Raw genomic sequence first — 17253 nt, 5'->3', positions numbered from 1 at the left:
AAATACTAAATTTTAAAAATTTAATTATTAAAACTTTAAATTTTAGAATTTAAAAATTTAAATTTTAGAATTTAAAAATTTAAATTTTAAAATTTAAAAATTTAAATACTAAATTTTAAAAATTTAATTACCAAACCTTTAAATTTTAAAAGTTAAAAATTTAAATACTAAATTTTAAAAATTTAATTATTAAAACTTTAAAATTAAAACTTAAAAAATTTAAATACTATATTTTAAAAATTTATTTATTAAAATTTTAAATTTTAAAATTTAAATATTTAAATACTAAATTTTAAAAATTTAATTATTAAAACTTTAAATTTTGAAATTTCAATATTTAAATACTAAATTTTAAAAATTTAATTATTAAAGCTTAAAATTTTAAAATTTATAAATTTAAATACTAATTTTTAAAAATTTAATTATTAAAACTTCAAATTTTAAAATTTAAAAATTTAAATACTAAATTTTAAAGTTTAATTATTAAAACTTTAAATTTTAAAATTTAAAAATTTAAATACTAAATTTTAGAAATTTAATTATTAAAACTTTAATTTATAAAATTTTAAATTTTAAATACTAAAGTTTAAAAATTTAATTATTAAAACTTTAAATTTTAAAATTTAAAAATTTAAATTTTAAAATTTGTAAATTTAAATACTAAATTTTAAAAATTTAAATATTAAAACTTTAAATTTTAAAATTTAAAAATTCAAATACTAAATTTTAAAAATTTAATTATTTAAACTTTAAATTTTAAAATTTAAAAATTTAAATACTAAATTTTAAAAATTTAATTATTAAAACTTTTAATTTTAAAATTTAAATATTTAAATACTAAATTCTAAAAATTTAATTATTAAAGCTTTAAATTTTAAAATTTATAAATTTAAATACTAAATTCTAAAAATTTAATTATTAAAGCTTTAAATTTTAAAATTTATAAATTTAAATACTAAATTTTAAAAATTTAATTATTAAAACTTTAAAATTGAAACTTTAAAAATTTAAATACTAAATTTTAAAAATTTAATTACTAAAACTTTAAATTTTAATATTTAAAAATTTATATACTAAATTTTAAAAGTTTAATTATTAAAACTTTAAATTTTAAAATTTAAATATTTAAATACTAAATTTTAAAAATTTAATTATTAAAACTTTAAAATTAAAACTTTAAAAATTTAAATACTACATTTTAAAAATTTATTTATTAAAATTTTAAATTTTAATATTTAAAAATTTAAATATTAAATTTTAAAAGCTTAATTATTAAAACTTTAAATTTTAAAATTTAAATATTTAAATACTAAATTTTAAAAATTTAATTATTAAAGCTATAAATTTTAAAATTTATAAATTTAAATACAAACTTTTAAAAATTTAATTATTAAAACTTCAAATTTAAAAATTTAAATACTAAATTTTAAAAATTTAATTATTAAAACTTTAACTTTCAAAATTTAAAAATTTAAATACTAAATTTTAAAAATTTAATTATTAAAACCTTAAATATTAAAATTTAAAAATTTAAATACTAAATTTTAAAAATTTAAATATTAAAACTTTAAATTTTAAAAATTTAAAAATATAAATACTCAATTTTAAAAATTTAATTATTAAAACTTCAAATTTAAAAATTTAAATACTAAATTTTAAAAATTTAATTATTAAAACTTTAACTTTTAAAATTTAAAAATTTAAATACTAAATTTTAAAAATTTAATTATTAAAACTTTAAATATTAAAATTTAAAAATTTAAATACTAAATTTTAAAAATTTAAATATTAAAACTTTAAATTTTAAAATTTAAAAATTTAAATACTAAATTTTAAAAATTTAATTATTAAAACTTTAAATTTTAAAATTTAAAAATTTAAATTTTAAAATTTTAAAATTTAAAAATTTAAATTTTAAAATTTAAAAATTTAAATTTTAATATTTAAAAATTTAAATTTAAAAATTTAAATACTAACTTTTAAAAATTTAATTATTAAAACTTTAAATTTTAAAATTTAAAAATTTAAATTTTAAAATTTAAAAATTTAAATTTTAAAATTTAAAAGTTTAAATACTAAATTTAAAAAATTTAATTATTAAAACTTTAAATTTTAAAATATAAAAATTTAAAAATTTAAATACTAAATTTAAAAAATTTAATTATTAAAACTTTAAATTTAAAAATTTAAATACTAAATTTTAAAAATTTAATTATTAAAACTTTAAATTTTAAAATTTAAAAATTTAAATACTAAATTTTTAAAATTTAATTTCAAAACTTTAAATTTTAAAATTTAAAAATTTAAATACTCAATTTTAAAAATTTAATTATTAAAACTTTAAATTTTAAAATTTAAAAATTTAAATACTAAATTTTAAAAATTTAATTATTAAAACTTTAAATTTTAAAATTTAAAAATTTAAATACTAAATTTTAAAAATTTAATTATTAAAACTTTAAATTATAAAATTTTAAATTACAAATACTAAAGTTTAAAAATTTAATTATTAAAACTTTAAATTTAAAAATTTAAATACTAAATTTTAAAAATTTAATTATTAAAACTTTAAATTTTAAAATTTAAAAATTTAAATACTAAATTTTTAAAATTTAATTTCAAAACTTTAAATTTTAAAATTTAAAAATTTAAATACTCAATTTTAAAAATTTAATTATTAAAACTTTAAATTTTAAAATTTAAAAATTTAAATACTAAATTTTAAAAATTTAATTATTAAAACTTTAAATTTTAAAATTTAAAAATTTAAATACTAAATTTTAAAAATTTAAATATTAAAACTTTAAATTTTAAAATTTAAAAATTCAAATACCAAATTTTAAAAATTTAATTATTAAAACTTTAAATTTTAAAATTTAAAAATTTAAATACTAAATTTTAAAAATTTAAATATTAAAACTTTAAATTTAAAATTTAAAAATTTAAATACTAAATTTTAAAAATTTAATTATTAAAACTTTAAAATTAAAACTTTAAAAATTTAAATACTATATTTTAAAAATTTAATTATTAAAGCTTAAAATTTTAAAATTTATAAGTTTAAATACTAACTTTTAAAAATTTAATTATTAAAACTTTAAATTTTAAAATTGAAAAATTTAAATACTAAATTTTAAAAATTTAATTATTAAAACTTTAAATTTTAAAATTTAAATATTTAAATACTAAATTCTAAAAATTTAATTATTAAAGCTTTAAATTTTAAAATTTATAAATTTAAATACTAAATTCTAAAAATTTAATTATTAAAGTTTTAAATTTTAAAATTTATAAATTTAAATACTAAATTTTAAAAATTTAATTATTAAAGCTTAAAATTTTAAAATTAATAAATTTAAATACTAACTTTTAAAAATTTAATTATTAAAACTTTAAATTTTAAAATTGAAAAATTTAAATAATAAATTTTAAAAATTTAATTATTAAAACTTTAAATTTTTAAATTTGAAAATTTAAATACTAAATTTTAAAAATTTAATTATTAAAACTTTAAATTTAAAAATTTAAAAATTTAAATACTAAATTTTAAAAATTTAATTATTAAAGCTTTAAATTTTAAAAATTTAAAAATTTAAATATTCAATTTTAAAAATTTAATTATTAAAACTTTAAATTTAAAAATTTAAATACTAAATTTCAAAAATTTAATTATTAAAACATTAAATTTTAAAATTTAAAACTTTAAATTTTAATATTTAAAAATTTAAATTTAAAAATTTAAATACTAACTTTTAAAAATTTAATTATTAAAACTTTAAATTTAAAAATTTAAATACTAAATTTTAGAAATTTAATTATTAAAACTTTAAATTTTAAAATTTAAAAATTTAAATACTAAATTTTAAAAATTTAATTTCAAAACTTTAAATTTTAAAATATAAAAATTTAAATACTAAATTTTAATAATTTAAAAATTTAAATACTAAATTTTAAAAATTTAATTATTAAAACTTTAAATTTTAAAATTTAAAAATTTAAAAATTTAAATACTAAATATTAAAAATTTAATTATTAAAACATTAAATTTAAAAATTTAGATACTAAATTTTGAAAATTTAATTTCAAAACTTTAAATTTTAAAATTTAAAAATTTAAATACTAAATTTTAATAATTTAAAAATTTAAATACTCAATTTTAAAAATTTAATTATTAAAACTTTAAATTTAAAAATTTAAAAATTTGAATACTAAATTTTAAATATTTAATTATTAAAACTTTAAATTTTAAAATTTAAAAATTTAAATACTAAATTTTAAAAATTTAATTTTTAAAACTTTAAATTATTAAATTTTAAATTTTAAATAATAAATTTTAAAAATTTAATTATTAAAACTTTAAATTTTAAAATTTAAAAATTTAAATTTTAAAATTTGTAAATTTAAATACTAAATTTTAAAAATTTAAATATTAAAACTTTAAATTTTAATATTTAAAAATTCAAATACTAAATTTTAAAAATTTAATTATTAAAACTTTAAACTTTAAAATTTAAAAATTTAAATACTAAATTTTAAAAATTTAATTATTAAAACTTTAAATTTTAAAATTTAAATATTTAAATAATAAATTCTAAAAATTTAATTATTAAAGCTTTATATTTTAAAATTTATAAATTTAAATACTAAATTTTAAAAATTTAATTATTAAAACTTTAAAATTAAAACTTTAAAAATTTAAATACTATATTTTAAGAATTTGATTATTAAAGCTTAAAATTTTAAAATTTATAAATTTAAATACTAACTTTTAAAAATTTAATTATTAAAACTTTAAAATTAAAACTTTAAAAATTTAAATACTATATTTTAAAAATTTATTTATTAAAATTTTAAATTTTAATATTCAAAAATTTAAATACTAAATTTTAAAAGCTTAATTATTAAAACTTTAAATTTTAAAATTTAAAAATTTAAAAATTTAAATACTAAATATTAAAAATTTAATTATTAAAACATTAAATTTAAATACTAAATTTTAAAAATTTAATTATTAAAACTTTAAATTTTAAAATTTAAAAATTTAAATACTAAATTTTAAAAATTTAATTATTAAAACTTTAAATTATAAAATTTTAAATTTTAAATACTATAGTTTAAAAATTTAATTATTTAAACTTTAAATTTTAAAATTTAAAAATTTAAATTTTAAAATTTGCAAATTTAAATACTAAATTTTAAAAATTTAAATATTAAAACTTTAAATTTTAAAATTTAAAAATTCAAATACTAAATTTTAAAAATTTAATTATTAAAACATTAAATTTAAATACTATATTTTAAAAATTTAATTATTAAAACTTTAAATTTTAATATTTAAAAATTTATATACTAAATTTTAAAAGTTTAATTATTAAAACTTTAAATTTTAAAATTTGAATATTTAAATACTAAATTTTAAAAATTTAATTATTAAAGCTTAAAATTTTAAAATTAATAAATTTAAATACTAACTTTTAAAAATTTAATTATTAAAACTTTAAATTTTAAAATTGAAAAATTTAAATACTAAATTTTAAAAATTTAATTATTAAAACTTTAAATTTTTAAATTTGAAAATTTAAATACTAAATTTTAAAAATTTAATTATTAAAACTTTAAATTTAAAAATTTAAAAATTTAAATACTAAATTTTAAAAATTTAATTATTAAAGCTTTAAATTTTAAAAATTTAAAAATTTAAATATTCAATTTTAAAAATTTAATTATTAAAACTTTAAATTTAAAAATTTAAATATTTAAATACTAAATTCTAAAAATTTAATTTTAAAGCTTTAAATTTTAAAATTTATAAATTTAAATACTAAATTTTAAAAATTTAATTATTAAAACTTCAAAATTAAAACTTTAAAAATTTAAATACTATATTTTAAAAATTTATTTATTAAAATTTTAAATTTTAAAATTTAAAAATTTAAATACTAAATTTTAAAAATTTAATTATTGAAACTTTAAATTTTAAAATTTAAATATTTAAATACTGAATTTTAAAAATTTAATTATTAAAGCTATAAATTTTAAAATTTATAAATTTAAATACTAAATTTTAAAAATTTAATTATTAAAACTTTAAATTTTAAAATTTAAAAATTTAAATTTTAAAATTTAAAAATATAAATACTAAATTTTAAAAATTTATTTATTAAAATTTTAAATTTTAAAATTTAAAAATTTAAATACTAAATTTAAAAAATTTAATTACAAAAACTTTAAATTTTAAAAATTTAAAAATTTAAAAATTTAAATACTAAATTTTAAAAATTTAATTATTAAAACTTTAAATTTTAAAATTTAAATATTTAAATACTAAATTCTAAAAATTTATTTATTAAAACTTTAAAATTAAAACTTTAAAAATTTAAATACTATATTTTAAAAATTTATTTATTAAAATTTTGAATTTTAAAATTTAAAAATTTAAATACGAAATTTAAAAAATTTAATTACTAAACCTTTAAATTTTAAAATTTAAAAATTTAAAAATTTAAATACTAAATTTTAAAATTTAAAAATTTAAATACTAAATTAAAAAATTTAAATATTAAAACTTTAAATTTTAAAATTTAAAAATTTAAATACTAAATTTTAAAAATTTAATTATTAAAGCTTTAAATTTTAAAAATTTAAAAATTTAAATATTCAATTTTAAAAATTTAATTATTAAAACTTTAAATTTAAAAATTTAAATACTAAATTTCAAAAATTTAATTATTAAAACTTTAAATTTTAAAATTTAAAACTTTAAATTTTGATATTTAAAAATTTAAATTTAAAAATTTAAATACTAACTTTTAAAAATTTAATTATTAAAACTTTAAATTTAAAAATTTAAATACTAAATTTTAGAAATTTAATTATTAAAACTTTAAATTTTAAAATTTAAAAATTTAAAAATTTAAATACTAAATATTAAAAATTTAATTATTAAAACATTAAATTTAAAAATTTAGATACTAAATTTTAAAAATTTAATTTCAAAACTTTAAATTTTAAAATATAAAAATTTGAATACTAAATTTTAATAATTTAAAAATTTAAATACTAAATTTTAAAAATTTAATTATTAAAACTTTAAATTTTAAAATTTAAAAATTTAAATACTAAATATTAAAAATTTAATTATTAAAACATTAAATTTAAAAATTTAGATACTAAATTTTAAAAATTTAATTTCAAAACTTTAAATTTTAAAATTTAAAAATTTAAATACTAAATTTTAATAATTTAAAAATTTAAATACTCAATTTTAAAAATTTAATTATTAAAACTTTAAATTTAAAAATTTAAAAATTTGAATACTAAATTTTAAATATTTAATTATTAAAACTTTAAATTTTAAAATTTAAAAATTTAAATACTAAATTTTAAAAATTTAATTATTAAAACTTTAAATTATTAAATTTTTAATTCTATATAATAAATTTTAAAAATTTAATTATTAAAACTTTAAATTTTAAAATTTAAAAATTTAAATTTTAAAATTTGTAAATTTAAATACTAAATTTTAAAAATTTAAATATTAAAACTTTAAATTTAAAAATTCAAATACTAAATTTTAAAAATTTAATTATTAAAACTTTAAACTTTAAAATTTAAAAATTTAAATACTAAATTTTAAAAATTTAATTATTAAAACTTTAAATTTTAGAATTTAAAAATTTAAATTTTAAAATTTAAAAATTTAAATACTAAATTTAAAAAATTTAATTACTAAACCTTTAAATTTTAAAATTTAAAAATTTAAATACTAAATTTTAAAAATTTAATTATTAAAATTTTAACTTTTAAAATTTAAAAATTTAAATACTAAATTTTAAAATTTAAAAATTTAAATACTAAATTAAAAAATTTAAATATTAAAACTTTAAATTTTAAAATTTAAAAATTTAAATACTAAATTTTAAAAATTTAAATATTAAAACTTTAAATTTTAAAATTTAAATATTTAAATACTAAATTCTAAAAATTTAATTATTAAAGCTTTAAATTTTAAAATTTATAAATTTAAATAGTAAATTTTAAAAATTTGATTATTAAAACTTTAAAAATTTAAATACTATATTTTAAAAATTTATTTATTAAAATTTTAAATTTTAAAATTTAAAAACTTAAATACTAAATTTTAAAAATTTAATTATTAAAACTTTAAATTTTAAAATTTAAAAATTTAAATACTAAATTTTAAAAATTTAAATATTAAAACTTTAAATTTTAAAATTTAAATATTTAAATACTAAATTCTAAAAATTTAATTTTAAAGCTTTAAATTTTAAAATTTATAAATTTAAATACTAAATTTTAAAAATTTAATTATTAAAACTTTAAATTATAAAATTTAAAAATTTAAATACTAAATTTTAAAAATTTTATTATTAAAGCTTAAAATTTTAAAATTTATAAATTTAAATTCTAACTTTTAAAAATTTAATTATTAAAACTTTAAATTTTAAAATTTAAAAATTTAAATACTAAATTTTAAAAATTTAAATATTAAAACTTTAAATTTTAAAATTTAAATATTTAAATACTAAATTCTAAAAATTTAATTATTAAAGCTATAAATTTTAAAATTTATAAATTTAAATACTAAATTTTAAAAATTTAATTACAAAAACTTTAAATTTTAAAAATTTAAAAATTTAAAACTTTAAATACTAAATTTTAAAAATTTTATTATTAAAGCTTAAAATTTTAAAATTTATAAATTTAAATTCTAACTTTTAAAAATTTAATTATTAAAATTTTAACTTTTAAAATTTAAAAATTTAAATACTAAATTTTAAAATTTAAAAATTTAAATACTAAATTAAAAAATTTAAATATTAAAACTTTAAATTTTAAAATTTAAAAATTTAAATACTAAATTTTAAAAATTTAAATATTAAAACTTTAAATTTTAAAATTTAAATATTTAAATACTAAATTCTAAAAATTTAATTATTAAAGCTTTAAATTTTAAAATTTATAAATTTAAATAGTAAATTTTAAAGATTTGATTATTAAAACTTTAAAGATTTAAATACTATATTTTAAAAATTTATTTATTAAAATTTTAAATTTTAAAATTTAAAAATTTAAATACTAAATTTTAAAAATTTAATTATTAAAACTTTAAATTATAAAATTTAAAAATTTAAATACTAAATTTTAAAAATTTTATTATTAAAGCTTAAAATTTTAAAATTTATAAATTTAAATTCTAACTTTTAAAAATTTAATTATTAAAATTTTAAATTTTAAAATTTAAAAATTTAAATACTAAATTTTAAAAATTTAATTATTAAAACTTCAAAATTAAAACTTTAAAAATTTAAATACTATATTTTAAAAATTTATTTATTAAAATTTTAAATTTTAAAATTTAAAAATTTAAATACTAAATTTTAAAAATTTAATTATTAAAGCTATAAATTTTAAAATTAATAAATTTAAATACTAAATTTTAAAAATTTAATTATTAAAACTTTAAATTTTAAAATTTAAATTTTAAAATTTAAAAATTTAAATACTAAATTTAAAAAATTTAATTACTAAACCTTTAAATTTTAAAATTTAAAACTTTAAAAATTTAAATACTAAATTTTAAAAATTTAATTATTGAAACTTTAAATTTTAAAATTTAAATATTCAAATACTAAATTTTAAAAATTTAATTATTAAAACTTTAACTTTTAAAATTTAAAAATTTAAATACTAAATTTTAAAAATTTAATTATTAAAACTTTAAATTTTAAAATTTAAAAATTTAAATACTAAATTTTAAAAATTTAAATATTAAAACTTTAAATTTTAAAATTTATAAATTTAAATAGTAAATTTTAAAAATTTGATTATTAAAACTTTAAAATTAAAACTTTAAAAATTTAAATACTATATTTTAAAAATTTATTTATTAAAATTTTAAATTTTAAAATTTAAAAATTTAAATACTAAATTTTAAAAATTTAATTATTAAAACTTTAAATTATAAAATTTAAAATTTTAAATACTAAATTTTAAAAATTTTATTATTAAAGCTTAAAATTTTAAAATTTATAAATTTAAATTCTAACTTTTAAAAATTTAATTATTAAAATTTTAAATTTTAATATTTAAAAATTTAAATACTAAATTTTAAAAATTTAATTATTAAAACTTCAAAATTAAAACTTTAAAAATTTAAATACTATATTTTAAAAATTTATTTATTAAAATTTTAAATTTTAAAATTTAAAAATTTAAATACTAAATCTTAAAAATTTAATTATTGAAACTTTAAATTTTAAAATTTAAATATTTAAATACTTAATTTTAAAAATTTAATTATTAAAGCTATAAATTTTAAAATTAATAAATTTAAATACTAAATTTTAAAAATTTATTTATTAAAATTTTAAATTTTAAAATTTAAAAATTTAAATACTAAATTTAAAAAATTTAATTACAAAAACTTTAAATTTTAAAAATTTAAAAATTTAAAAATTTAAATACTAAATTTTAAAAATTTAATTATTAATACTTTATCTTTTAAAATTTAAAAATTTAAATACTAAATTTTAAAAATTTAATTATTAAAACTTTAAATTTTAAAATTTAAAAATTTAAATACTAAATTTTAAAAATTTAAATATTAAAGCTATAAATTTTAAAATTTATAAATTTAAATACTAAATTTTAAAAATTTAATTATTAAAACTTTAAATTTTAAAATTTATATATTTAAATACTAAATTCTAAAAATTTAATTATTAAAGCTAAATTTTAAAATTTATAAATTTAAATACTAAATTTTAAAAATTTAATTATTAAAACTTTAAAATTAAAACTTTAAAAATTTAAATACTATATTTTAAAAATTTATTTATTATAATTTTGAATTTTAAAATTTAAAAATTTAAATACGAAATTTAAAAAATTTAATTACTAAACCTTTAAATTTTAAAATTTAAAAATTTAAAAATTTAAATACTAAATTTTAAAAATTTAATTATTAAAACTTTAAATTTTAAAATTTAATAATTTAAATACTAAATTTTAAAAATTTAAATATTAAAACTTTAAATTTTAAAATTTAAAAATTTAAATACTAAATTTTAAAAATTTAAATATTAAAACTTTAAATTTTAAAATTTAAATATTTAAATACTAAATTCTAAAAATTTAATTATTAAAGCTTTAAATTTTAAAATTTATAAATTTAAATAGTAAATTTTAAAAATTTGATTATTAAAACTTTAAAATTAAAACTTTAAAAATTTAAATAATATATTTTAAAAATTTATTTATTAAAATTTTAAATTTTAAAATTTAAAAATTTAAATACTAAATTTTAAAAATTTAATTATTAAAACTTTAAATTATAAAATTTAAATATTTAAATACTAAATTGTAAAAATTTTATTATTAAAGCCTAAAATTATAAAATTTATAAATTTAAATTCTAACTTTTAAAAGTTTAATTATTAAAATTTTAAATTTTAAAATTTAAAAATTTAAATACTAAATTTTAAAAATTTAATTATTAAAACTTTAAATTTTAAAATTTAAAAATTTAAATACTAAATTTTAAAAATTTAAATATTAAAACTTTAAATTTTAAAATTTAAATATTTAAATACTAAATTCTAAAAATTTAATTATTAAAGCTTTAAATTTTAAAATTCATAAATTTAAATAGTAAATTTTAAAAATTTAATTATTAAAACTTTAAAATTAAGACTTTAAAAATTTAAATAATATATTTTAAAAATCTATTTATTAAAATTTTAAAATTTAAAAATTTAAATAATAAATTTTAAAAATTTAATTATTAAAACTATAAATTATTAAATTTAAATATTTAAATACTAAATTTTAAAAATTTTATTATTAAAGCTTAAAATTTTAAAATTTATAAATTTAAATTCTAACTTTTAAAAATTTAATTATTAAAACTTTAAATTTTATAATTTAAAAATTTAAATACTAAATTTTAAAAATTTAATTATTAAAACTTTAAATTTTAGAATTTAAAAATTTAAATTTTAAAATTTAAAAATTTAAATACTAAATTTCAAAAATTTAATTACTAAACCTTTAAATTTTAAAAGTTAAAAATTTAATTAATAAATTTTAAAATTTAAAAATTTAAATTTAAAAATTTAAAAATTTAAATACTAAATTTTAAAAATTATAAATTTAAATACTAAATTTTAAAAATTTAATTATTATACCTTTAAATTTTAAAATTTAAATATTTAAATACTAAATTCTAAAAATTTAATTTTAAAGCTTTAAATTTTAAAATTTATAAATTTAAATACTAAATTTTAAAAATTTAATTATTAAAACTTCAAAATTAAAACTTTAAAAATTTAAATACTATATTTTAAAAATTTATTTATAAAAATTTTAAATTTTAAAATTTAAAAATTTAAATACTAAATTTTAAAAATTTAATTATTAAAACTTTAAATTTTAAAATTTAAAAATTTAAAAATTTAAATACTAAATTTTAAAAATATTTTTATTAAAATTTAAAATTTTAAAATTTAAAAATTTAAATACTAAATTTTAAAAATTTAATTATTAAAACTTTAAATTTTAAAAGTTAAAAATTTAAATATTAAATTTTAAAATTTAAAAATTTAAATTTCAAAATTTAAAAATTTAAATACTAAATTTTAAAAATTTAAAAATTTAAATACTAAATTTTAAAAATTTAATTATTAAACCTTTAAATTTTAAAATTTAAATATTTAAATACTAAATTCTAAAAATTTAATTTTAAAGCTTTAAATTTTAAAATTTATAAATTTAAATACTAAATTTTAATAATTTAATTATTAAAACTTCAAAATTAAAACTTTAAAAATTTAAATACTATATTTTAAAAATTTATTTATTAAAATTTTTAATTTTAAAATTTAAAAATTTAAATACTAAATTTTAAAAATTTAATTATTAAAACTTTAAATTTTAAAATTTAAATATTTAAATACTAAATTTTAAAAATTTAATTATTAAAGCTTAAAATTTTAAAATTTATAAATTTAAATACTAACTTTTAAATATTTAATTAAAACTTTAAATTTTAAAATTTAAAAATTTAAATACTAAATTTTAAAAATTTAATTATTAAAACTTTAAATTTTAAAATTTAAAAATTTAAAAATTTAATTACTAAATTTTAAAAATTTATTTATTAAAATTTTAAATTTTAAAATTTAAAAATTTAAATAATATATTTTAAAAATTTAATTATTAAATCTTTAAATTTTAAAAATTTAAAAATTTAAATACTCAATTTTAAAAATTTAATTATTAAAACTTTAAATTTTAAAATTTAAAAATTTAAATACTAAATTTTAAAAATTTAATTATTAAAATTTTAAATTATAAAATTTTAAATTTTAAATACTAAATTTTAAAAATTTAATTATTAAAACTTTAAAATTTTGAATTTAAAAATTTAAATTTTAAAATTTAAAAATTTAAATACTAAATTTTAAAAATTTAATTATTAAAACTTTAAATTTTAAAATTTAAATATTTAAATACTAAATTTTAAAAATTTAATTATTAAAGGTTAAAATTTTAAAATTTATAAATTTAAATACTAACCTTTAAAAATTTAATTATTAAAACTTTAAATTTTAAAATTTAAAAATTTAAATACTAAATTTTAAAAATTTAATTATTAAAACTTTAAATTTTAGAATTTAAAAATTTAAATTTTAAAATTTAAAAATTTAAATACTAAATTTCAAAAATTTAATTACTAAACCTTTAAATGTTAAAAGTTAAAAATTTAAATACTAATTCTAAAAATTTAATTTTAAAGCTTTAAATTTTAAAATTTATAAATTTAAATACTAAATTTTAAAAATTTAATTATTAAAACTTCAAAATTAAAACTTTAAAAATTTAAATACTATATTTTAAAAATTTATTTATTAAAATTTTAAATTTTAAAATTTAAAATTTTAAATACTAAATTTTAAAAATTTAATTATTAAAGCTATAAATTTTAAAATTTATAAATTTAAATACTAAATTTTAAAAATTTAATTATTAAAACATTAAATTTTAAAATTTAAAAATTTAAATACTAAATTTTAAAAATTTAATTATTAAAATTTTAAATTTTAAAAATTTAAAAATTTAAATACTCAATTTTAAAAATTTAATTATTAAAATTTTAAATTTAAATATTTAAAAATTTAGATACTAAATTTTAAAAATTTAATTATTAAAACTTTAAAATTTTGAATTTAAAAATTTAAATTTTAAAATTTAAAAATTTAAATACTAAATTTTAAAAATTTAATTATTAAAACTTTAAATTTTAAAATTTAAATATTTAAATACTAAATTTTAAAAATTTAATTATTAAAGGTTAAAATTTTAAAATTTATAAATTTAAATACTAACCTTTAAAAATTTAATTATTAAAACTTTAAATTTTAAAATTTAAAAATTTAAATACTAAATTTTAAAAATTTAATTATTAAAACTTTAAATTTTAGAATTTAAAAATTTAAATTTTAAAATTTAAAAATTTAAATACTAAATTTCAAAAATTTAATTACTAAACCTTTAAATGTTAAAAGTTAAAAATTTAAATACTAATTCTAAAAATTTAATTTTAAAGCTTTAAATTTTAAAATTTATAAATTTAAATACTAAATTTTAAAAATTTAATTATTAAAACTTCAAAATTAAAACTTTAAAAATTTAAATACTATATTTTAAAAATTTATTTATTAAAATTTTAAATTTTAAAATTTAAAATTTTAAATACTAAATTTTAAAAATTTAATTATTAAAGCTATAAATTTTAAAATTTATAAATTTAAATACTAAATTTTAAAAATTTAATTATTAAAACATTAAATTTTAAAATTTAAAAATTTAAATACTAAATTTTAAAAATTTAATTATTAAAATTTTAAATTTTAAAAATTTAAAAATTTAAATACTCAATTTTAAAAATTTAATTATTAAAATTTTAAATTTAAATATTTAAAAATTTAGATACTAAATTTTAAAAATTTAATTATTAAAACTTTAAATTTTAGAATTTAAAAATTTAAATTTTAAAATTTAAAAATTTAAATACTAAATTTTAAAAATTTAATTATTAAAACTTTAAATTTTAAAATTTAAATATTTAAATACTAAATTTTAAAAATTTAATTATTAAATCTATAAATTTTAAAATTTATAAATTTAAATACTAAATTCTAAAAATTTAATTATTAAAACTTTAAAATTAAAACTTTAAAAATTTAAATACTAAATTTTAAAAATTTACTTATTAAAACTTTAAATATTAAAAATTTAAAAATTTAAATACTCAGTTTTAAAAATTTAATTATTAAAACTTTAAATTTAAAAATTTAAACACTAAATTTTAAAAATTTAATTATTAAAACTTTAAATTTTTGAATTTAAAAATTTAAATTTTAAAATTTATAAATTTAAATACTATATTTAAAAAATTAAATTATTAAAACTTTAAAATTAAAACTTTAAAAATTTAAATACTATATTTTAAAAATTTATTTATTAAAATTTTAAATTTTAAAATTTAAAAATATAAATTTTTAAATTTAAAAATTTAAATTTGAATATTTAAAAATTTAAATTTTAAAATTTAAATATTTAAATACTAAATTTTAAAAATTTAATTATTAAAGCTTAAAATTTTAAAATTTATAAATTTAAATACTAACTTTTAAAAATTTAATTATTAAAACTTTAAATTTTAAAATTTAAAAATTTAAATACTAAATTTTAAAAATTTAATTATTAAAACTTTAAATTTTAAAATTTAAAAATTTAAATACTAAATTTTAAAAATTTAATTATTAAAACTTTAAAATTTATAATTTAAAAATTTAAAAACTAAATTTTAAAAATTTAATTATTAAAACTTTAAATTTTAAAAATTTAAAAATTTAAATACTCAATTTTAAAAATTTAATTATTAAAACTTTAAATTTATAAATTTAAAATTTTAAATACTAAATTTTAAAAATTTAATTATTAAAATTTTAAATTTTAAAATTAAAAATTTAAATACTAAATTTCAAAAATTTAATTATTAAACCTTTAAATTTTAAAATTTAAATATTTAAATATTAAATTTTAAAAATTTAATAATTAAAGCTTAAAATTTTAAAATTTATAAATTTAAATATTAACTTTTCAAAATTTAATTATTGAAACTTTAAATTTTAAAATTTAAATATTTAAATACTAAATTTTAAAAATTTAATTATTAAAGCTATAAATTTTAAAATTTATAAATTTAAATACTAAATTTTAAAAATTTAATTATTAAAACTTTAAATTTTAAAATTTTAAAATTTAAATATTTAAATACTAAATTTTAAAAATTTAATTATTAAAGCTATAAATTTTAAAATTTATAAATTTAAATACTAAATTCTAAAAATTTAATTATTAAAACTTTAAAATTAAAAATTTAGAAATTTAAATACTATATTTTAAAAATTTATTTATTAAAATTTTAAATTTTAAAATTTAAAAATTTAAATACTAAATTTTAAAAATTTACTTATTAAAACTTTAAATTTTAAAAATTTAAAAATTTAAATACTCAATTTTAAAAATTTAATTATTAAAACTTTAAATTTAAAAATTTAAATACTAAATTTTAAAAATTTAATTATTAAAACTTTAAATTTTAAAATTAAAAATTTAAATACTAAATTTTAAAAATTTATTTATTAAAACTTTAAATTATAAAATTTTAAATTTTAAATACTAAATTTTAAAAATTTAATTATTAAAACTTTAAATTTTAAAATTTAAAAATTTAAATTTGAATATTTAAAAATTTAAATTTTAAAATTTAAAAATTTAAATACTAAATTTTAAAAATTTAATTATTAAAACTTTAAATTTTTGAATTTAAAAATTTAAATTTTAAAATTTAAAATCTTATATACTTAATTTTAAAAATTTAATTACTAAACCTTTAAATTATAAAAGTTAAAAATTTAAATACTAAATTTTAAAATTTAAAAATTTAAATTTCAAAATTTAAAAATTTAAATAATAAATTTTAAAAATTTAATTACTAGACCTTTAAATTTTAAAATTTAAAAATTTAAAAATTTAAATACTAAATTTTAAAAATTTAATTATTAAAACTTTAAATTATAAAATTTAAATATTTAAATACTAAATTTTAAAAATTTTATTATTAAAACTTTAAATTTATACATTTAAAATTTTAAATACTAA

The sequence above is a fragment of the Aethina tumida genome, chromosome 1 (assembly GCF_024364675.1).
Source record: "Aethina tumida isolate Nest 87 chromosome 1, icAetTumi1.1, whole genome shotgun sequence".
Classification (NCBI taxonomy): Eukaryota; Metazoa; Arthropoda; class Insecta; order Coleoptera; family Nitidulidae; genus Aethina; species Aethina tumida.
This window is presented reverse-complemented; position numbering follows the sequence as displayed.